Source organism: Amblyomma mixtum, chromosome 1, assembly GCF_055824585.1.
Source record: "Amblyomma mixtum isolate Tamu chromosome 1, ASM5582458v1, whole genome shotgun sequence".
In the NCBI taxonomy this organism is placed as follows: Eukaryota; Metazoa; Arthropoda; class Arachnida; order Ixodida; family Ixodidae; genus Amblyomma; species Amblyomma mixtum.
The window spans coordinates 131,134,005-131,158,511 of NC_143012.1; the positions used below are offsets into that span (position 1 = coordinate 131,134,005).

At 47.3% G+C, this 24,507-nt stretch overlaps 1 protein-coding gene across 5 annotated transcripts in view; it reads right to left on the minus strand.

Moving 5' to 3' along the window:
- LOC149367607 (FMRFamide receptor-like) overlaps positions 1-24,507 on the minus strand; it is a 1,196,541-nt gene that overhangs the window by 394,595 nt on the left and 777,439 nt on the right. The gene's annotated exons all lie outside the window — the stretch shown is intronic.

The following is a 24,507-nucleotide window of genomic DNA, read 5'->3' on the forward strand; positions in this document are numbered from 1 at the left end:
GGTGAGTGTCGTTTTTTCCGCCCCCAACAAGCTGAAAAAGCTGTGCCCCCGTATTTGCAGCTCAAGAAAGCGGGGTTGCCAGATAAGGCACGACTCTCCATTCATCATGTGTTCCGCAGGAGTGGTCTATGCTATTCCCTTAACGTGTGGGAAGACCTATGTTGGCCACACTGGGCGTTGCATCAACGAGCGCTTGGGGGAACATGCACGAAATTTATCAGATTTAAAGGATAAATATGCACATTTGGTAGCGCATATTATGGGTTGCGACGGATGCGAGGCACGATTCAGTCAGACTAAGATTCTTGGCAAAAGCGCAGATAAGAAGGCACGTGAATGTCTGGAGGCTTTTCACATAAGGAAACTTAGCAATTGGTGTGTCAGCACCCCATCTGTTTCACTTTTTTCATCCGAGTTCGAATTCTTAGATGCCGCCCTTAAATAACCTTTGTAAACTTTTTTGTTTTTGTTTTGGTTACCGCTTGCTCATGTGTGCTCTCTTTGAAGGTCGCTTTGATATCTTTACCTTTCCTGCCCTCCTCCTTCTTTTTCAGTGAAACTTCGCCATATAAAGGCGCTGCCTGGTTTCAATAAAATTAGTTGTGAGTTAGCGCTTTGTGTCTCGTCCTTGTCTTTTCGTGGTTTGCATGCTCTGGCGCTATTTTCTTCAAATGAGGTAGTGTTGACAGGCTTGACGCGAATCTGTCACGATTACCTTCGAATTCAAGTCCGAGGTGGCAAGCGCAATGGCTACTTCCTCAGCCTGTGCTGAATTTCAAGCTCGAAAGGAGAGCCCGTTAACGCATTGATCCTGGTGAACTACTGCGGCCGTGTAGAATCCATTGGGCGACGGCCCTGCCACGTCAACGTAGTATACACCCTGTCTGGATCCGTGTTGGTGTTCGAGGGCCCGACCGCGCGCCTCTCGTCTGCCTTCATGTGTATGTGTGTCATGTTGCGCGGGAGTGGAGGGACCCAGAGCTTGTGACACCATAGCTCCGGAATCCGATACGTCTCCTCTGGAGTGCACTCGAGTTGGATGTGCAAGCGGTTTAGCAGGCGGCGCCCGGATGCCGTCTGCGAGAGTAGCGTATATTGGTTCACGAGGTGGGCCTCCCGTAACTCCTGGTAGGAGTTGATCACCCCCAACGCCGACAACTTAGCATTGGAGGTGGCCACTGGGAGGCCCAGTGCTCGCTTTGTAGCCTTTCTAACGATGGTGCCGATTCTTTTTTCTTGTTGTGTCGTAGTGCGAAGGTAGGGAACGGAGTAGAGGATCCCGCTGGTCACGAAGGCATGGGCGAGCCGAAGCGCGTCCCTGCCTCGCAACCCGCCGCGCTTGTTAGAAACGCGATGAATAATGCGTCCGACCTGTTCGCCTACTCGCCTGAGTTTGCAATAGTGGATTCCGGGCTAAGCCTGTTATGGATGAACAGACCTAGTATGCGGAGCTCCCCGACCTCTTTGATAGGACCTCCCGTCAGAGAGATTTGCAAACTCGTGTTGTCTTTAGGATTGGATCTGATGTGCAGAAGTTCCGATTTTGCGGGAGCACATTGGAGACCACAGCCGATAGCGTAGCTATCGGTTATGGTGGCGGCCCGCTGAAGGCGGTCCTCCATTTCCCCAAGGCTCCCTTCGGTAGTCCAAATTGTTATGTCATCCGCGTAGAGTGCGTGATGAATGCCTTCCACCCGGGCCAATTGGTGGGGAAGCTGCATCATGGCAATGTTGAAAAGAAGCGGCGACAAGACCGCCCCTTGGGGTGTACCTCGTGTGCCCATCATGTATGGTCCGTATTCGTCGTCCTCAATCTTGAGGAAGGCCTGACGCTTCGAGAGAAAGTCTCTTAAATATGTGAATGCCTTGAGCCCACAATCGGTGGTACTCAAGTTAGCCAAGATGGCACTCACGGACCTCTTCAACCAACACTGGCATGAGACACTTGGAAGCATGCCAAACTGATTTGCATACCTAAGCCAGGCAAACGACTCGAGCTGGGCAACCTTCGGCCCATCTCGCTCACGTCCTGCCTGGGAAAGGTCAAGGAACACGTGATACTCAATAGACTCCTCACTCACGTAGACCAAGAGGACCTTTCCCCCCCTATGATCGGCTTCAGGACCGGCCTGTCCACTCAAGACATTATGTGGCAAATCCAACACGACATTCTCGATTCGAGACCCATCCGAGCTACACGAACCATCCTAAGCCTAGATGTCAGCAAGGCGTTCGACAACGTGTCACATGCTTCCACCCTGGCAAACCTCTCACAAATGAATGTAGGCACTCGCACTTACAACTATGTCGCCGACTTTCTTCATAACCGTGCAGCAGAACTTCACATTGCAGATCTCCACAGCAAGAAGATCCCACTAGGCACCCGAGGAACACCACAAGGAGCAGTCCTATCTCCGTTCCTTTTCAACACTACAATGAGAGGCCTCCCTCCGCTCCTGGAAGAGATACCTCACATTAAACACTCAATATATGCCGATGACATTACCCTGTGAACCAACTCTGGCTCTGACGGGGAAATCCAAAACTCCCTCCAAACAGCAATCGATAAAGTACACTCCTTTGTACAGGCGAACGGGCTCACATGCTCCTCCACGAAGTCCGAATTACTAGTCATCAGGGACAGACCAGTTCGCCTGCCCGTCCCCGACCCACAAGAACCTATTGCGCTTCAAGTCGACACACATCCCATAACTCCGGTCCGCACTATCCGCGTTCTGGGTATGTTAATACAGAACAACATGCAAAACTCGGAGGCCATTCAGCGCCTCCGCAACACAGCCAATCAGATCAACGGCCTTATCCGCCGCATCAGCACCCGCCGCAGAGGTATGAAGGAGGATGACCTCTGTCGGCTCACGCAAGCTTTCCTCATTAGCAGGATAGTCTACTCCTACCCCTACTATCACCTCCGCCGGAAGGACGAGGAAGCTGTGAACAGCATTATACGTTCAGCGTACAAAGCGGCACTGGGGCTACCTCAGTACGCCAGAACACAGCACCTCCTCCAACTCGGCATCTACAACACGCTCACAGATCTCATAGACGCACACAAGACCACCGAAATCCACCGCCTCTCCTGCACTAAACACGGGCGGCTCATACTTGACCGTCTCAACTTCAACCCCATAGACGTCGTCCACCCCACGACGCCCATTCCGATAGGGGTCTATAGCCGCCTAGTTATAAAACCAATCCCCAAAAACATGCTACCTGGCCGCCATGATACACGCCGTCAGCTGAAAGCCCAAGCACTAGATGCCACATACCTTGCCGACGAACACGCAATATACGTAGATGCTGCACGGCAAAGTGCAAACACATAAGTGGTTTGTGCAACCACGCCACCATCTACTCTCGTCACCGCCGCCGCAGTAGTAGCTCACTCTCCGACAGCGGCAGAATAAACCGCCATCGCGCTGGCCATCGCGGACCCACGTACGCGCACAGTCCTAAGCGACTCCAAAAGAGCGATACAAAATTAATCGGCAGGTTTTATTTGCCACCCCGCTGCACGCACCCTTGGCGGCTGCACTCCCGACCGTAAGAGCAACTTGGTCTGGGTACCCGCCCGCGCGGGAAACTTTGGAAACGAAGGGGTCAACCGACTATTATTATTGCAATATTTAGGGCAATATTTATAACAGGTGCAGTGAGCCTTGGTGCATGTGGACAGAAATTAAGCTAGGGTGGGGTGGGGTATTTTCGCACAGGGTAATGTTATGCGGAGGGTCTGGCGTATTGAAACCGAGTCTTTCTGAGCTCTTATTAGACGTCCCAGCGCCAGGACAGTAGTTGAGGCTTTTCTTCTTTGTTGTCCAGTTAATGGTTTCCATCACATAAAATAGCCTTAATTATAGCTATCCCGTGGCCGTCTAAGAGAACGATGCAGATATACTGAAGTGATCAGTGTTGCATAAAAGTAGTGAGAACATTGCAAATGCAAGACAACTTCATTGGTTTGCAGTGCACTAACGTGGCAGTCATAGAGAATTACACATTACATTTGCAAATCTAAATTGTGCATAATAGTATGGACTGGCACGTAATGTGCGAAGTAATCACAGTTATCTCGTTCATGCCAAATGCTAGTGTCAAACATTGTCAGGATTGCATATTTATAAAGAGCAGACATGCTGCGCCTAACTTGTCGTTGGAGAGATTTTATTACTATGAAAGCAAAAAGTTTACACATGGCTGTCGTGTTCTTGCGTGGGAAGTAGTATTACCTTAAATGAGTATAAACACCAAATTTTTGGTTATGTGTGTTCTTTGTAGCGACGTGCTGGGCATTCGTATACATAGAATTGTTGCATAGTATTCGTCTCCAATCGCTAAATAATTACAACCAGATTTCTTTTCTTCCCTGTTTCAATAGCATAGCAATTGCTATGACATCAATGTTCAGTATAGGTTATGGAAGGCACAAAAAAGCTACGATATCGCTACTTCATCATTTTAATTAGTTACAATGCTAAATCCAGCCTGCCTTAAGAGTCGGGATCACAATGAATGACGAAGCCGCAATTATATTGCAGTTTTCCTCATGCTCCCCTGGCTTATACTGACCTTTGATGCCATTGTCATTGCTCAGTTTTTAAAAGTGAAGCAGGAGAGAGAAGATATTTAATTACAAATTATTTAGCAGTCATAGGCGAATACTGTGTGGTTATCCGTGCATAGTAATGCCTTATGCATCATTAAAAACAAAAAAAAAATGTGCAACTGAAATTTGCTCGGCTGCTGACCCAAAAGACGCGGGTTCGATCCCGGCCGCGGCGGCTGGAATTTCTTTGGAGGAGAAATTCTAGAGGCCCGTGTACTGTGCGATGTCAGTGCACGTTAAATAACCCCAGGTGGTCGAACTTTCCGGAGCCCTTCACTACGGCGTCTCTCATAGCCTGGGTCGCTTTGGGACGTTAAACCCCATAAACCAACCCAAACCAAACTGAAATTTGTTGTCTGCCTCTTTGAGATGAAAAATTTTGAATTTTTCCTTCACTATTTTAGAGCATGAAATTCAGTTAATGGTATCTGAGAAACAGGAATTGCAACAGCCATTTCTCTTCAGCAAGAAAACTGTCATTGGTTTAAGTGTTTTCCCGATTCAAGGTTACCTTATATTTTAAACTGCACAATGTATTATGTGACAAGAAACCGTCAAGCACAATAGGTGTGGTTTTAGAAATGACTGGAAGTGATAAGGGAATACATTTACTTAGAGCAGGTAGTGACCGCTGATGCGGATCATGAAGGGTAATAACTAGAGGAATATGAAAGGGGTGGAGTGCATATGGCAGGTTCTCTCAGATCATGAATGGCAGTTTTTCAATACCCCTCAAGTGAAAAGTATACAACAGCTGTATCCTACCGGTATTCACCTATGGGGCAGAAACGTGGAGGCTAACGAAGAGGGTTCAGCTTAAGTTAAGGACAACGCAACGAGCTATGGAAATAAAAATGATAGGCGTAACGTTAAGAGATCGGAAGCGGGCGGAGTGGGTGAGGGAACAAACGCGGGTTGAAGACATCCTAGTCAAAATCAGGAGAAAAAAGGGTGCTTGGGTAGGGCATGTAAGACGAAGGCAAGATAATCGCTGGTCCTTAAGGGTAACGGAGTGGATTCCAAGAGAAGGCAAGCGTAGCAGGAAGCAGCAAAAAGTTCCATGGGTGGAGGTTTGCAGGAACACGGTGGACATAGCTGGCGAAGGACAGGGTTAATTGGAGAACATGGGAGACGCCTTTGCCTTGCAGTGGGCGTAGTCAGGCTGATTATGATACTTGCAGAAGAGCTTGCTCATGTTAAAATTTTCATTTGGTAAATATGTGCTTGTTTTACATGCACACAGCTTTTGAAAGGACTAGCATAGTGATAATTGTATTGGGCTTCATAAAATTGTAGCTCTGAATGAAGGTTTGCAATGAAAGGTGTCTGCACTTGGTCACAATATAGGTACACACTAGTGGCGACATGACACACACGATCAGTACATTCTAGTTGTATTCTTTCTTTTTTTCCATCGGGTTATATGCAGGATAGTATGAAAACGGCATTGGAATTGACTCTTACTTGCATTATTTTCATTCATGTTTGCAGGCACCCGGAGAAATGCACGCCTAGCCAAAGCTCCTTCACTCAGCCGAGCAAGCTACGGCATCATCCAGCATCTTAGTTTCTTTTGAGCGCTTACAGCTGACTGCGGTGGATTTGGTAGATGGGTTTACTTTGCTTTTGGCAGTGTTCTTGGCATTTAATGTCAAGTACACCCCAAAAACAAAGCGGGCTTGTCTGCTGCTTGAGACACTAATGGGGCTTGATCCTAGCGAGAGCCTCCCGAGCGTGTTTTGGGCAGCCACAGCAATCACAGCAATGACTTGAGAAATAAAAGTTATCAGTGTTGTACATTTGTGTCATTATTTCTTGAACCATTGTTATTCCCAACGCAGACAGAGCACCATACTAATGTGCAAACTGTAGTGTAGCCATAAAGTAGTTGTATGAGCAAAAATTATTCTACTCAAAGATTATAATCCCTTTTGCTCATAACTCTTTTGTAGATGTAGCGCAGGTGGATCCTGCAAAACATATGACCAACTTGCTCTGAAGAATATGTGAAATAAGAAAATTAGTAGGATACATTGAAAACACGTGAAACTCCTTTTGAAGGAGTAAAATAAGATCTGGGCTGATACTCCTTGAAGGAGTATAGTCACTCTAACAAACGGAGTCCTGGAACTCTACCTGAAAGAGTAGTAGGATGCTGTTTCAATGTGGTAGCTTGACTCCCTCGGAGGAGTGCCTGTACTCTATTGCAGGAGTAGTACAGTACTCCTTGAGTAGGTGTTGGATCACTCTTTGTCCAGAGGGAGTAATTTTATTCTGGAAAAAGGAGTGGAATATGGGACAAGCGAATACTCCTTCAAAGTGTGTTCTGGGCACTCCTCTGCACTTTTTTAGTTCTAAGAGTGTAGCCCGAGGACTAACCAACCGGGCGGCCGGCCCCACGGACCCAGACGCTCTTGCCGAGGCTCCCCAGACCTTTGCCGAAATTACCAACCTCTACAGAGAGATGAGACGCCAGTTCCCGCCTCCACACCCCGACTTGAATCGAGCGCAAGCCACCTTGCTCCGCAGGTTGCACACTCCATCCTTAGCCATTCTAGACTTTCATTCATCACAGACGGGGAATACGACCCCGTCTGTCAAAATTGTTACCAGGAAGAAATCGCCACCCAGGCACAGATCCTCTGAGGTTGCGCGGGAAATCCGCCCCCTCGAACCTTACTGCCAGCTCCCTCCGAAGAAGGATGGAACGAACTCAGAAGGCCAGACAAGAGCATCCAACTGGCACTCATTTCGTGGGCCCAGGAAGTCGCCCCCACCTGGGGACCACACCAAGCCCACCTGCCCTAAATGCCGCCAATCTATGGCAATAAAGTTGTTTCTCTCTCTCTCTATCTCTCTCTCTGCGAGGCGTTATGTGTTTGTTTCAGTTATGCTCCATTCATGTGATTAGAGGAAAGTGCGTATCAGAGCTTATGCCATCGGCCGCAGCGTATTTCTAAAAGGACTGTTACAGGCACTGTTTTCAAGTGGACTGATGTGACTTGGAAGAAGAAAGACTGCCTAAACTAGGCTGTATAAACCATTGGACGAAAAGTTTTGTGTCCCTTCATTGTCTCCCCTTCTTTCTTTCCATGTCTTCTCAGACCCTTCACTTCGTTGTTTTCTTCTTCTTTTTCTCTCCTTTGGCTTTGCTTCTCTGTTCTTCTTACTTGATTCTTACATCTCTTACTTGATTCTTACGTTAGACTAACAATTGATAAAGGAATGTTCTCAGGAGCAGTTTACATAGATTTTAGCAAAGCATTTGATTCCATTGATCACTCCATCTTGTTTCACAAATTGGAATCTTATGGTATCACTGGACCTCCCCTAATGCTCTGTGACCGAGAGCACATAGTCTCTATTAATGACCATACATCTAACATAGCTTTAATTAACAAGGGTGTTCCACAGGGCTCAATTCTTGGCCCTGTATTGTTCTTACTCTACATTAATGATTTACCATCCTGTTTAAAGAATCAGCTGATTCTTAACCTACAGAATGATCTTAATTCTCTTGAGCGTTGGTGCCACATTAACCGCCTGTCCGTGAACGTCACTAAAACTTGTTTTCAGATTTTCCATCCCCCTCAGAAGTCATTGCCCATCACACCACTTCTATACCTCAATTCTACTGCTATTTCACCGCAAGATCGCGTTTCTTTTCTTGGTGTTATCATTGACCCTCACTTAAAATTCCATCATCATGTAGCTGAAACGTGCAAGAAAATTTCTTATGGGTTACGCGCACTAATTAAAGCCCGAAGCTATTTTCCAGTCCAAACTTTATTATCTCTTTACTACGCATTCATCCACAGCCACTTAAACTACGGTATCTCATCTTGGGGTAACGCCTATCATATTCATCTCTGGCCTTTAATAAAACTGCAAAAGCAAGCCATGCGCATCATAACCAATAATCCTCGAATGTCACCCTCCCGCATTTTGTTCATAGATTTAAACGTTCTACCTATCTCAGCCCTTTATTTTTACAACCTTGGTATCCTATTCTTTAAGATTCTTCATCATTATCTCCCGCTAAGCATATTTTCTCTCGGCACGATCATGAGCAACATCGTCACACGTTTTGCGCTGCGTAATAACTTTTTACTACCTAAGGTCAGAACTAACTACGGCAAACAATGCCTTCATTTTTCATCCGTATCATTTTGGAATTCTTTGAACATAGACGTCAAACAAACTAATACGCTTTCTTTATTCAAGGTCAAACTAAAGCTTTTCCTTCTTAATTTGTGATTTTTTTGTTATGTTATTGATTCTATGTATCGCGACATCTGTGTTTTATTTTACATTATCGTGCATTACATTGTTTGTATTTAAATATTTCAGTAACTAATATTACATTATGTGCCCATATTTATTCTGTTTCGTCGCTAATTAATGTGTTGTGTATTTTATATTATGTTGCATATTGAAATTTATTTTCATGGGAGGTCCCGCCCGCGGTCTTGTACCATGGGACCTCTCGCTGTATACAATTGTAACCTTTATTGTATTACTCAATAAACTTTCAACTTTCAACTTTCAACTTTCAATCTCATCAGTTCTTATTCTTCTCCTCTCTCTCTTAGACTACTGTGTTCGCCTTCTTTCTTCCCTTATTCTGCTTTCTCGTGCCCTTCGAATTGCCTTTTCTACTTCTCTCTCTTCGCTTGAGCATTGCTACGACCACAAAAACTATAACAAGCTTTATTCTCAAGGTACCTTGGGGTGAGATCCCAGTAAAGGCTTTCGCCATAATATTCCGGTGGCAACAGTACTGAACTGTAACCTGACCCACATGCCTACCTCGGGTCTTGGTCACTACGTGGATCAGATTCTTGCCGGCAGCCATTTCATCACCGAGTTTCATTTCTTAGCGATGCGCGTCCTAATCACGATGACAAGTGAACCATCAGTTTGTTAAAACAACTTAACATAAATCGACCGCCGGCTTCCTTTATGTGTACATATAGCCGCGAATTTTTGCAGTATTTGTTCCTTCTTCAAAGCTGCCGCAGAGCAGACATTTGGGCTAGTTGGTGTGAATTCATGGTGGAAAAACAGCGCAAGCTAAGACAGAGAACACAAAACAAGAGGGGAGACACTCGCTTGTAGTGTCTTCCCTCTTGTTCTGTGTTCTCTGTCTTAGTTTGCGCTGTTTTTCCACCATGAATTCAATGCTGCCGACACGCCGCTTTATCTCTGTTTGTGGTGCAAGACGCGACCAGATTTATCTCCATTGATCCAGGGGAGTCGAATCTACGTTGTTCAAGGGTTTTATAGTAACTTTGCATGCTTTATCTCGAAAGTTCGCTATCAGCTTTAAACTGACCAAGGCCGAGAGCGGCGAGCATTCGGTTCGATAAACGACGAGCAGACTTGTTGCTACGCCGCCGCCGACCCAATCAGTGCCTTGCGGACGCAAGTCAGCCCTAATAAATACATTTGTTTAGAAGCCATTTTCGCTGTCTGCCTGCTGTCCGGACTGTAGTCATCGCTACGTCACATCTGGTGGAGGTGCTAATGGACGTCCCTGTCGCCCTTACCAAAGCAAGCTACCAGAGCAGCCCGAGCCGTCTCAAATGAGCAGGCCATGAGAGAGACGCAGAAGCCGTGCCAACCGAAGACGAAGTGCGAAGCAGCTGCCGTCTCCAGAGGAGTTAACCTGAATAGCGACAAGTATTGGACCGTACGCGAGAAAAGAAGGAATCCGACGTTAACGATGGCTACCATAACAGGCCCCGTTATTCTGCACCAGCCCCGACTGCCGCCCACATTTAATGCTTCACCGGGGTAGGATTCTGAAGAACGGCTGGAACAATTTGACCGTGTCGCCGTATTCAGCAGTCGTGAAAACCAAACTAAGCGACGTTTTCTTCGCCCTGGAAGGTGCAGCCAGAATTTGGTTTCTAAAACCACGATGCTTCTCTGGCGACGTGGGAATCATTCAAGCGGGAGTTGCTGAAGGCATTCACAAGCGTTGTCAGAAAATGGAGATCTCAGCTGCACTGGCGCATCCAGCACCCGAATGAAGCAGTGACCGCGCACGTAGAAAACATGAAGCGCCTTTTTTGACAGGTCGATTCTGACATGACGGAGCAGAATAAGAGGGAGATGATGCGTGGTGCTAAAAATACTTTTTTGGCGGTGTTGCCCACAACCCGCCCAAGACAGTCTCTGAATTGACCAGCGAAGCAGCAACCATTGAAAAAACGTTGGAACACAATCCCTCCATTTCCCTCGAGAGCTCGAAGTGACCTCGACTACCCTCTCCGATAGCATTGCATCCGGAGGCAACCTACGAGATGCCATCCGCAGAAATTGCACAAGAAGAGCTGCGTCGTCTGCTACCATCTTCCAACAAGCCTCGAGTAGCGCCCCTTGAAGAAATCGTCCATGAAGAAGTGCAGCATGCGACTGGCTCCCCGTCATCGGCGCCTTTAGCTCAAGCTCCAACCCTGGCCAACGCCGCTGCAGTACGCAGTCCTCAGCCCCAACGACACACCCTAAGGCCACTCTTCGACGTGAACCAGCTGTTCCCGTACCCCGCCCTACTGCCCCCGTCCGCTCAGCCTATGAACGACGCCCAAGCCCAAGGAAATGCGACGCCTCGAGGACTTCCGAAAACCGCCGCTGTGCTTCCATTGAGGGGAAGCCGGCCTATTTTTCGTCGCTGCCCGTACCACCGTATCGGCGGCCTTTGCGGCTTTGCCGCTGACGCGCCACGATCACGCTTAGGCCAACGTCCGAAAGTAATCTATGTGGGCCTGCGTCGAGAGGAGTATGCATGAAATAGTCAGCCTCGCATTTTGCGTCGCTACGCCGTAGCTACGCAGTCCCAGTACAAGGAAGGTCTCTCAGCCTCCATAGGAGAACCTAAAGACAACAACCTCAGGAGATGAAGTTGCTCACGAGCAAAATGCTGAAGATCCTCCAACGACCACGCCGCATGAAGACGCCGGCCTCGATACACCGGCACCGCATACAACGAAAACCACTATCACGACGCGATACGCCTTCAAAACGACGCCGCCACCCAGAAAAGCTTCGGCAACACGCCCTACCCACGATTATCATACCCGACAAAGGCGTAACCCTACGTAGAGGATGATGCGCAACGCAAGAGCCAGGATATCCTACTTAGAAGTGGTTATTGACAGTCATAGTGTTACCGCTCTATTCGACACACGGGCCGATTACTCCGTGATGTATGGAACATTAGCTGCCTAGCTGAGGAAAGTCACGGCCGCTTGGGACGGCGCTCAAATTCGCACTGCAGGAGGCGACCTCATTACGCCATCAGGACGATGCACAGAGCGAGAGACTGTAGAGAGACGTACCTATCGTGTGACCTTCGTTGTTCTACGGTTTTTCTACGGCAACCATTAGGCGATCATGGACTTGCGATCCAAGCTGATAATACTTTATTAATACTTATTATAACCGACCAGCACGTCCGAACACTCTGTCAATGACTCTACCGTGTCTCGCCGCGACAACGACAAGGCATCTGGGACCAAGCGTAAGAAATGCTTCGCGACGACATCATCCAGCCTTCAAAGATCCCCTGGGTGGAACCGATTGTTGTAATGAGAAAGAAAGGAGCGCACTTCGACTCTGCAATTACCACCGCTTGAACAAGATAACAAAGATGGATGTCTACCCCCTCCCCCGCATCAACGACACACTTGACCGGCTATGAAACCGCAAGTATTTCTCATCGATGGACCTCGACAGCGGTTACCGGTGAATTCAGGTCGATGAGAAAGATCGCAAGAATACCGCATTCATCACTCCGGATGAACTCTTCAAGTTCAAGGTGACGCCATTTGATATCTGTTCCGCACCAGCGAGGTTTCAGACAGTAATAGGTACCATACTGGCAGGCCTGAAGTGGTAAATTTCTCAGGTATATTTAGATGACGTCGTTGTCTTCGCGTCGAACTTTGAAAAGCACCGAAAAAGACGAGGAACAGTACTACACGCAATGAAGTCGTCCGGCATAACTTTGACAGGAGAGAGGTGCCACTTTGCTGCTGTTCCTAGGACACAACCTTAGGAAGGAGGGAGTATTCCTAAACTAGCAGAAAACAGCTGCTATCGCACTATTTCCTCCGCCGACCGATAAGAAAGCGGTGCACAGATTCCGCGCACAGTTCGCCTCTTACCGACGATTTGTCGGGAAGTTTCACGCATGTTGGAGACCGACCTGAAGAAGGCAGACGTACCAATTAAGTGGGAAGCGCCGCATGTTCAAGCCTTCAAGAATTTCAGCACCGTATACAGTCCCCATCGATGTTCGCGCACTTTGATGAAGCTGGTTTGGTAAACTGGTAAAGTGGTTTTTGAGGAAAGGAAATGGCGCGGTATCTGTCTCACATATGTCGGTGGACACTTGAACCGCGTCCAAAGGGAAGGAAGGTGGGAGTAAAAGAATAAAGAGGTGCCGCAGTGGAGGTCTCTGGAATAATTCCGACAACCTGGGGGTCTCTAACGTCACAGCAACCTGCCACTTTTGCGTTTCGCCTCCATCGAAGCGCGGCCGCCGTGGTCGGGTTCCAACCCGGAGGCTCTAGCTCGGTAGACGAGCTCCTTAACCACTGAGCCACCGCGGCGGGTGATTTATGAAAACGCCGAGACTGAAATGCATAACTGCTCTGGTCTAGGAGCCGTCCTTGTTCAGAAGACTGACGGACTGAAGGTGGTAATCGCATGATATAGCCGTTGCCTGTCCAAGGCCGAGGCTAACAGTTCGACAACTGAAAAGGAGTGCCTTGCCATCATCTGGGCGGCGTCGAAATTCCGCCTCTGTCTATAGGGAGGTCGTGGTCAGATTTCACCACGCACTGTGCTGGCTTGCGAGTTTGAAGGACCCATCCGGGTGCCTCGCTCAATAGATCCTGCGCCTCCAGGAGGTTGATGTCACAGTTATTAACAAGTCCGGACGCCGATTGCCTGTCACGGGCCCCTGTGGATGCGCCGCCGCTGGAAGACGCTGAGGATACCTTCCTAGGACCCATCAGCTCCAGCTCGTTTGCACAGCAGCAACGCTCGGCCCCCGACCTAAAACGCCTCATCGAGTACTTAGAAGACAGTGTTTCTTCACCCCCCGCCTCCATCAAGCAAAGTTTTTCTTCGCTCTGTGCACAGAATGATGTCCTCGTGAAGAAGAACTTCGCTGCAACCAAAACAGCCTACCTGCTTGTTTTACCTGCATGTCGGCGGAAGAAGTTTTTCAGGCTTCACACGACGAGCGTATACAGCTGGCCATCTCGGGTTTCCTCGCACCCTCCGCCGGGTTAAAGACAAGCATGAATGGCCCCGACTGTCTGCCGATGTCACACAGTACATGAAAGCCTGCCGAGAATATCAGCGACGAAAGACCGCTCCCACCCTACCAGCAGGACTTCTGAACCCCATTAAACACCCCCCAAGGCCCTTTCAACAGATCGGCATGGACATGCTTGGCTCTTTCTCGAAGTCAACGTCTGAAAATAGGGGGATCATCATAGCGACCGACCACCTGACCCGGAATGCCGAGGCAAAAGCCCTAGCGAATGGAACAGCAGCCGAAGTCGCATAATTTTTCGTGGAGTGTATTCTTCTGCGACATGGCACCCAACGTGCTCATCACGGGCAGAGAAACAGCTTTCAAAGTGGAACGGACGCAAGCCATTCTGCGTTAGAGCAAAACCAGCCACCGCTGGACAGCTGTATACCACCTGCAGACCAACGGGCTCACCGAGCGCCTGAAAAAATCATCCACAATATTCTCGCCATATATGTCGTTGCCGAACACACGACTGGGACGTCATCCTGCCTTGCATCGTCTTAGGATACAACACCACCATGCACGAGACCGCCCAGGTGGCACCTTTTAGGCTTGTCCATGGCAAGGAGGCCACGACCACCCTAGACGCCATGCTGCCCAATGTTAGCGAAGAAGATAACGTCGACGTCGCCGCCTACCTTCAACGCGCAGAAGCCAGAAGACTTGCCAGATTACGGATCAAAGACCAGCAGCGCACCGACGCCAGATGCTACAGCCTACGAAGACGCAACGCGGAATACAAGCCAGGAGACCGAGTCTGGGTTTGGACGCCCATTCGCCGCCGCGGACTGAGTGAAAAATTTTTGCGCCGCTATTTCGGCCCGTACAAGGCTCTCTGTCGGCTATGAACTGGACTATGAAGTCGTCCTTGACCAAATGACTGCATCCCAGCGACGCCGCGTACGACCAGAAGCTTTCCATGTCGTCTCTCTAAAGCCCTGTTATGCTTACGAAACGACGCTGTGTTTCTACATTCGGTGTTTAATTTTGCTCAGCCAGTTTTATTTGTTTGTAGTCGCCTTATGTTTTAAAACATCGCGTCGATGCTTCTTTGAGAGATGAATAATGCGTCAATATTTGTAGTGTTTATTTGTTTATTCTTCAAAGCTGCCGGCACGCACCCTTATCTTTTTGTTTGTGGTGCAAGACGCGACCGGGTTTATCTGGACTGATCGCATCCAGGCGGAGCCGATTCTACGTTGTTCTATAGTCTTCTAGTAACTTTGCACGCTTTATGTCAAAAGTGCGCTACCATTAAATTTAGCGCGGCCGAGAGCGGCGTGCATTTGGTTCGACGACCGCCGAGCGCTCTTGTTGCTACGCCGCCGGCGACTCATTCAATTCTTTGCTGGCGCAAGTGAGCCCAAACTAAAGAGTTTTGTTTCGAAGCCATTTTTATGCCTTCCTGCTCTCTGGACTGCAGACACCATTACATGACATTATATAGTGAAAAAAGTTTGTGTTTGGATTCACTCTATCGCACAGCGGCTCATCCCCGCAGTTTGGCATAAAAATTCGTAATTTCAGTTCCCTGGGATTCGCTGAATTCGCCGTTGTGCTGACTCTTCCAACCACTCATACGGAGCCACTGAACACAAACAAGGTGAAAAGACACACACGAGATATTGTGGCTTCTGCTAACTTCGGGAAAAATCCTCATTTTTTTGGCTCAGAAGCCAACCGTTATTGCCATCCTGATTCGTATTGCAAGTGGATGCCTCAAAACGAGCGAACGCTTGCCCATCGAGAAAGCGTGTCAGGGAAAGCCTATAGGACAAAGTGTCCACCCAATAGACCACCAGCGATTTGTGACGTAAGGAAAATGCGGTGGTGCTGCTCTCGCCGGCTGTTATTGTCAAACCATTTTATTAACAATAGAGAAACTAAATGTAAGGGGCAAATCACGCTGGTACCCCGTAGCAGGCAGACAACCATTGACTACTGTCTGATGTCACAGGGCATCTATAGCAAGCTCGCAATGATAGAAATAGACGAAGAGGGGAAGTACAGCCTAGGAAGTGATCATAAACATATTAGTCTACAGCTGGGAGCCCTGGTCAAACGAAAAATGCAAATTCAAAAAGACAACGCGAAATTAAACGACGAACAAATAGCCCTAATAGCAGCCGACATAGAGGAAACAATCGAGAAACACCCCATGGAAAAGTTGGATTATAATAAGTTAGAACTACTCATCAGTACAAAAATGAAACAAGTAAAAGGAGTAAAGCTAGAGAGGAAACAGGGAGCCAAGAAGCTGGTGGAATATAGAAATTAAGGAGGCCATCGAGCAACGACGGGTGGCTTCAAGGGAGCACAGAGAAGCAAAGAGGGCGCAGTTATCTGCAGAGGAAATACGCCAAAAATGGGAGTCTTATCGACAAAACAAAAAGCAAGTTCAGGTCCTCGTCCAGGCTAAAATAAAGCAGTCCTCTGATCAATGGCTGGCTGAAGTTCGCGATACAAACAATGGGGGGCAAGAAAATTCTGGAACCATGTAAGGTGTTTGGGTAAAAAAAATCAAGGAAAGCAGGAACAGAATAAAAATGGTGAGGGAAAAGTGTTTATTGTGAACTACGTTACGTTAGTTATAGCTGCGTCATTTAGCAACGAAAACAGGGTAATCTCCCCAAGTTAGGGAGCAACACATGGCAGCACAATAGACAAAAGCATAGAACTGACTTGTCTTAACTCGAAAAAGGCGGAAGTAAATGTTCCTAAATCCACATTCACAGGGATAAACGAAAACCCAATTAAGCTGATTAATGAGCTTGGCCCAAGAAGCAAGGAAGCGCTGATCGAAGCATTGGAAGCACTCATAAGAAATAGTCAAATTCCGCACAGCTGGAGACAGAGTGAAATGAATTTCATTTATAAAGGGAAAGGAGATAAGATGAACATAAAATCCTCCGACCGATTACGATAACATCTGTTATATACAGGCTGGCAATGCAGGCGGTGAAATTAAAAATGCAGTCATGGGTAGAAGGTAACAGGATACTCGGAGAACCAGAATGGATGCAGAAGAGGTAGGCGCTCAGATGATAGCCTGGCCGTGCTTACCCAATGCATAGAAATAGCAAAGGCGAAAAACAGTCCTCTATATTGAGCATTTCTGGATATAAGCGGTGCATATGAGAACGTGAATAGAAAACTCGTGTGGAACATATTAAAAGAAGTTGGTATCTGTTATGAGGTAACCGATTTTCTACACAAATATACCGAGATAATAAAGTTGAAATTACATGGGAATGGATAAAAGTACCCGAACTGCGGGGGTACACAAAGGATTAAGGCAGGGTTGTCCACTGTCTCCGCTGATGTTCATACTTTATGTGATAAATATGGAAAGAAGGCTACAAGAAAATAATATGGGTTATAATCTGTCGTACAGATTAGGCGGAAATGTAGTTGAGCAGTGGCTCCCTGGTTTAGTGTATGTGGAAGATATAGCCAGGAGGATTTCTAAAATTTGGTTAATTCTTGTGGAGAAGAAGGAGATGCTCTAGGTTTCAGTTTTAGCGCAGCTAAGTCAGGTGTGGTGATTTTCAAGATAAAATTGTTCAGGTGCTTACAATACAAAGCCACGAAATGCCCAAAATGGCCGAATACAAATACCTCAGGATATGGCTACGAATGGCAGATATACACGGAAAAGCATGAACAGTCTCTTAGGACGAAAGTGTGAAGAGACGCGGGGATAATGAAACGTAGGGCATTATGGGGGTACAACAAATATGAAGTACTGAGAGGTATTTCAAAATGAACAGTCATTTTGTGATCGCCAAGGACCATCTACCACACCCTCTCTCTACCATGAGAGGTATTTAGGAAGGAATAATGATGCCGGGGCTTACTTTTGGGAATGCGGTTCAGTGCTTAAGGGCAGAAGTTCAGTCGATATTAGACGTAAATCAGAGAGCTGTTGGAAGATTAGCACTAGGTGCCCACGGCAGAAGAACAAACGAGGCAGTACAAGGGCATATGGGCTGGGCCAACGTTACTAGATTACTTCTTCAGTTTGCAAACTCCAACGCCGCGGATGTCACCTTTGCCTGTACCGCCGAGCGGGGGCGCTCTCGTCGCTGTTTGACCTAAAGCCCCTCAATTGTTTGACCGGCTTTCTCGGCAGAGTAGCCGCTCTGACCAAGTCAGCGAAGACTACAGCGAAGCGCTTTTGTGCCAGGCGTTCCTTTGTTGGGTTGAACTGCGCTGCAAGTTGATCGCTGCTCCTCTGTGTCCTCGCCAGATTTATATAAGTGCGTTTCGAGCGACGCAGCTCGTACGTTGTTGGCTCCGGCTGCAACGCAACACAAAAGCGCAACAGCGTCGGTGCGCCCGAGCTATGCGTCCGTGAGTCGGTGCGGCCGAGCTGTCGACCTGTCTGCTCCCAAACCAAGGCAAGATAAACATTCTACGTAATGTGCGACCGCAATTCACACTGACCATCGCCAAGGCCGCAAAAGTGTTTTGGAAAGTGCTGGAAGAGCTAGACAAGTGCAGCATTGCTCGCTTGGGTTGTGCTGAGCACGTGTCGGCATTCACTTGTCAGACACTGAACTTTGTTATTGCTACAAGAATGCACTTTTTTTCTAGCACGTCTCTTGTCTCTTGCAAAAGCACGTCTCTTGTAACTGTTTGACCCATTAAAAGTGGCTCCCATTAATATTGTATAGGTTTTTTCCTATATGAATTGAACAAACTGCTTTCAATCTGACCTGTGCTATTACCGTCATTTTTCGCGTTTTATGTCCTTAATAACGTCGAAGTTTCACGGTGGTAGTCCTGCATCCCCCTTTTAAAAAGCCCGTAAGCATCATTGACTGCCTTGCTTCAAAGCGATGGTACTTTGGCTTAGGTTTTGATATCTTCGGCAAGATGCGACTCATTTACTGTGTCGTGGCTCGCCGTGAGCAGAGTCATTTAGTTTGTAGGGAAGTAAATGAAACAAAAAAACTATACCCGACCATGAACCAGATGTCTCATCGAAATAGCTAATGATTCAGACATCCCGATCGTACCCGTGCCGCCCAGGACCGTTCGCGCAGCCACTGTAGTTGCACATTGAGAATAATATTTGTGCACTACCTTGGAAATATCTTCGGTAAACAGAAATTACCGGAATAAAGTGGCGTTAAACACGGCGCGCTCGTCTCATAGCGATAGTTCGTGCGACGACAGACCGGCCGGTACGGGCCACCAGCGTCGAAAGCGCCACCTCACGAGAGGGAACCGATTGGGGCCACGTTTGTCCGATGAACTGCAGCTGAGTTTGTAAACTGACCAGTAATCTAGTAACGTTGGGCTGGGCATCGTTCGAAGTACGGGAAGATCAGAGTAAAATACTATATGATGAACGGCTGAGAAAATTGGATGATGACAGTTGGGCAGCTAAGGCATAAAAATACTTATATAGAGAGAGCGTTGACTCACAGTAGCGGAAAAGATCTAGGAAACTAACCAGTAAGTATGCCGGACACGAGGACGGAGAAAGAAAGAGCATTAAAAGCATGAAAAGAGAGGTTAAAAACGCGGAAGTTAAAAATTGGATTAATTAAATGGAAAAGAAGCATAGCGTAGAACTATATCGATAATGGAAAATGCAGACCAGAAAAGAATTTTATTGCGAAAGAATACTACGCCAGGTCTAACCGCTCGTCGCGTGGTCCGTGGTGCAGGTATCCAATGTCATGAGAAATGGCATTGCGAAAGCAATACTACGCCAGGTCTAACCGCTCGTCGCGTGGTCCGTGGTGCAGGTATCCAATGTCATGAGAAATGGGCTGGTGATTTGCTCTCTTCAGTATGTTGGACAATATGTGTAGCGCTCCTTGCGAGTCCGTGAAGATTACCCAGCGTCCTGAGGTATGGCGCAGGATATAGGAGACAGGTTCTTTTATTCCGTATAGTTATGCTGTGGGGGAGGATGTCCTGCGCTGTAGTCGCCATGAAAGCATTTGGCCTGATGAGGACACATAAAGGCCGCATTTTGAGGAGTCGTCAGGAGTTTAGCCATCAGTAAAGATATCGTGTCTTGCGAATATTGCTCAGCTAAGTAGTTCAGAGCAGCTTGTAGCAGCACAGCTTGCGGCATGCCGTTCTTCGCAGTGACCCCTGGAGTGAACTGTGATTAGAAGAGGTGAGAGTCCAAGGAGGAAAAGTTGTAGCCAGTAGTTTACGTGGCTCATTGATGGCAGGAAGATGCAATATCTGGACAGCTTGACCAAAGCCGGAATTTCTCAAGGTGCCATGGATTCGGTGCAAGAAATGTTTATTCCCTTGAAGTTCATGACATAGATGAGCTAGAATTGTTAGCTGTGTGGTGATGACTTCGAGCGGTAGACATCCTGCTTCCGCAACTCTTCCCAAGGTGGTGGAGCTGTTTGGGAGGCCAACACAGATCCGCAGGCAAGTGTTTCGCGCGTCCTGCAGCGTCCTCTTATTTGTTGGAGACAGCTTCTGCAAAATCATAAAACTGTATCTCAAAAGACCATCAACATAGTCCTTATAAAGGAAAACCACAGAGCGAAAATTGCAGCCACAACGTGCTCCTGCCTTGAACTTGAAGATTTGTTATGCTGCTGCTATTCTCGCACGGAGTTTTTTAACATGGGGTGTCCAAGAAAGGTTTCGGTCGATGACAGTGCCGAGAAATCTTTGGGTCCGTTCTAGGGTAGCAGGACCCCATCAAGAAGAAGCGGATATTTGCTCATTTTTTTCCTGGTGAATGCCATGGCAACACTTTTTCCGGGCAAAGATGGAGACCTTGGGGAGCCAAGTACGTGGACATTTTAGTAATGCTTTCTGAAGACGCCGTTGCCTAACGTGGCGCATTCTGTATTCGCTCCAGATGGAGATATCGTCTGCATAAACCGTGATGTGTACTCCTTGCGGGAAGTTTCGTGCTATTTGTATGACGGTGACATTGAGCAGGGGGATGAGAACAGCACCCTGTGGTACGCCCTTCTCTACTGCGTGAGGCAGTGTTGGGCTATTTGGGGTGCTCACAAAAATTTGTCGCTGTTTTAAATTGTTTTCGATCCACTTGTACAGGTTGCCTCCATGTCCAAGACTAGTCAAGCCTGCGAGAATGGCATGTTGGAAAACAGAATCAAAAGCAGCCTTGATGCCGCGAAAAAGAGCGATCGGGGTGCCCCACCATGTAGGTTTTCTTCAAGTGATATGACGTAGGCAATGGCACTGTCAATTGCAAATCTCAGCTGATATAGCCAGTTAATTTTTGGGGGCACTCATTGCGGCTTTCGAGATATGCGCTTATGGATCATACGCTCCATAACTTTACCTACACAACTCAGTAGGGCAATGGGCGGAAAGGATGAGTAGTTAGTTGGCTGCTTTGCCGGTATTAAAATGGGAATAATTCTAGCCAGTTTACGCTCCGCAGGTGCCTCACCAGTAAGAGTTGTAATATTCTAGCAGGCGAAACCAGCAGTTTGAGGTAGCTTTTCAAGAGTTTTATAGCCCACCTAATCATTGCCCGGAGACGTTCTGTGTTTGACTCAGCGATAGCCGTGTTTAGTTCTATTTTGGCGAACGGTTGGTCCACCGCAGGTACTGCCGCCTGTGGAAGGTACGAGCGACAATTTATGTTTGCTGTCGAAGGCTCTGAGCCCACTGATAGAAGCCAGCAGTATTTCTCCGAAGTTTCTTTTGAAGATTCTGTATAGGCTTGGGCAAGTTGGTGGGACATTATTTTTCGCAGCGCAAGGGACAAAGGACGAGAGGAGTTCAGAGACACGGCGCTGAACTTACAACTCGTTTTGTTGAGGCGATTTTCACTTCTCAGATACAGTGGCAACCAATCTCAAATGAAAAAAAAAACGACAACACAGATACACAAAATGTCGAGAATGACTGTTCCTGAGTAAGGGCTACAGTGACACAAGACCATCTGAGCACGTTTTTCTATTGTCATCAAGAAAACGCAGTTCTTTTGCAGACAGAGCTATGGAGGCAACACTTACGCATTCATCTTTGAACCTATGGATTTCATGGGCTTCAATGATTTCACGGCTGATTTTTGTTTTATTATCTGACAGCACTCGGCAGTGACTGAAAATTGGATAAACCGGCGCTTTCATTTGCTTAGTTCTTTCTTCTGTGCAGTCTGTGTGCAATCCAATTTTCAGTCAGTGCCGAGTGCTGTCAGATAATAAAACAAAAATCACCCGTGAAATCATTGAAGCCCATGAAATCCATAGGTTCAAAGAAGAATGCGTAAGTGTTGTCTCAATAGCTCTGTCTGCAAAAGAACTGCGTTTTCTTGATGTCAATAGAAAAAAGTGCGCATATGGTCTTGTGTCGCTCTATCCCTTGCTCAGGAGCTTTCATTCTCGACATTTTATGTATCTGTGTTTTTTTCATTTGAGATTGGTTACCACTGTACTTAAGAAGTGAAAATCGCCTCCAGAAAACCAGTTGCAAGCTCAGCGCCGTGTCTGTGAACTCCTCTCGTCCTTTGTTCCTTGCGCTGCGAAAAAATAATCTCTTTTACAGGTTTGCGTTCATGCAGATATAGTGCGGCAGAAGGGTGAATCTGGTGAGGAGGCGTGCGCATAGCTCGAACAGTCCACCAAATTCTTGCAGCCAGGAACTGGAATTCATCCACATATCACAGAAAGTCACATGTATGATGGAAAAAGGCAATAAAAGTCCAAAGCTCCTGCATGAACTGAACATATCGCTAAGAAATAACGACCAACAAGAAGAAGAAAAAAAGGCACACATGAAAACTTAAACCCTACGTGAAAACGTCTCAGTTTCAAACAAATGGAAGAAGCATGGGCCTATAAAGGATGCAATATCAGATATAACACCGCCAAGAACAACGAAACGCGCACATAAAATTTAGAATGTGTAATACACAAAGGGTGCTCTCTCTTTCCTCGAATCGCGCACGCCACTCTCGCAATGCGAAATGCTGCTGCGTGTGCAGCATCTCCCAGCAAATACTGCCGTTCAAATTGGGCAGCACAGAGAGAATTAGGTGGAAAAGCAACGCCGTGACAAGCCCAAAAATGAGAACCACGTGCAGTAGTAGACGGTCTTCATAAACGACACCTCCGGCTCCTGCGTCCCCGAACGCCGCCTGCGCGTGTAAGCATGGTGATGGTCCTCTGCTACTGTGCGCGGTTCGCCTATTGTGCTGTTGAGAACTGCACTCGAAGTAATAGGATAGCTCATCTGAATTGTAGTATTTGAGAGAGGCATAGCGCACGAGGCAGCATGTCGGACTACCGGAGAAGCTAGTGCGGATAAGAGCGCCTTTTCGGGGTACGTCCGGAGTCAGAGCAGACATAAATCGTGGCACTTGGAAGTGACGTTGCGTACTTTGTCATATTCTTCTTGAAAGCGCTTTCCAACTGTTAACGAATGGTCGCCTCTATGGGCAACCTGCGAGGTGAGAACATTATATTTGGAGAGCAAGTTTTCCCGACATGTGTTTCTACCGGTCACGCTCCCGGCCCTTACCAGCCGCCAAGGCAGTGCACGTATCACGGTGTTTAAACGTATATCGCCGTTCAAATGATAATTCATAGTCTCACAATGTGTTCTAGGACGTACTTGGTCATTCTTTACGAAGTGACGACATCGCACGGTTACTGCGAAATCATAAAACAGCTTTGAAAGCTTCGGTTCACATGTAGTCCTATACGCCCTAACCGTACTTTGCATACCCAGTCGCCTCTGGCGTCTGCGAGCGCCCCCTATGTTTGTAAACATGGTGTTCGTCTATAATCGAACTGCCCTGTCCAACTCTTCTGACATTAAACATAGCTTCTTGACATCCTGAAGCCCAGCTCAAGCCCCGTGCTGTTTGCAAGAGCTAGAAAAACCACCACGCATGTCCCAGATTATGTCCCAGATTGGATGTCAGCTTGAAAAGTCATTGTTTCAAGACCTGTTTCAGGCGTCTCATTGTAATGATCAAAACTTGCAGTGCTCAGATGAACGTGTACTAAACAACAATTTATTCTGCCAATATACTGCGTCCATCTGAATAAAAAACTAAGGCCGGTGCCTATATATGTCTTCTCGTGGCCGTATTTCTGGCGCTCAGTAATTTGCAACGTTGAAATAACTTAAATAATTTCTTAGGACTCTTCTTCTTCGCGCTGTTCTTCTCAACTAACTTGCACTATGCTCAACTGGTAACCGCTTGGAGTGCGAGGTCCGCAGCAGGTACACAATCAGGGCTCAATGACCGGTGCAAGCGTACAAGAAACTGTCGAACGCCGCTCGACAACCTTTCACATTAATGAGCTGCAACGCCCTTGCACCTGCGCACCCATAAACGTTGCATGAATGTGTTAATGATGCACATGCGCTTAAATTCAAGGCAACGCAGAGAGACAAGAGGAAGAGAACCACACGGGACAAACGGAGACTAACAACTAATTTAACAACTGCCCCGTCCTTTTTTGCGCAGTTATTCTTTGTTCTCACAACGCAGAAGCTGCGGAAGGCAAAATGGTAGCCGCTGTTCATAAAGAGAGGGAAGAAAGCAGAGCGGGCCGAGAAAAAATCG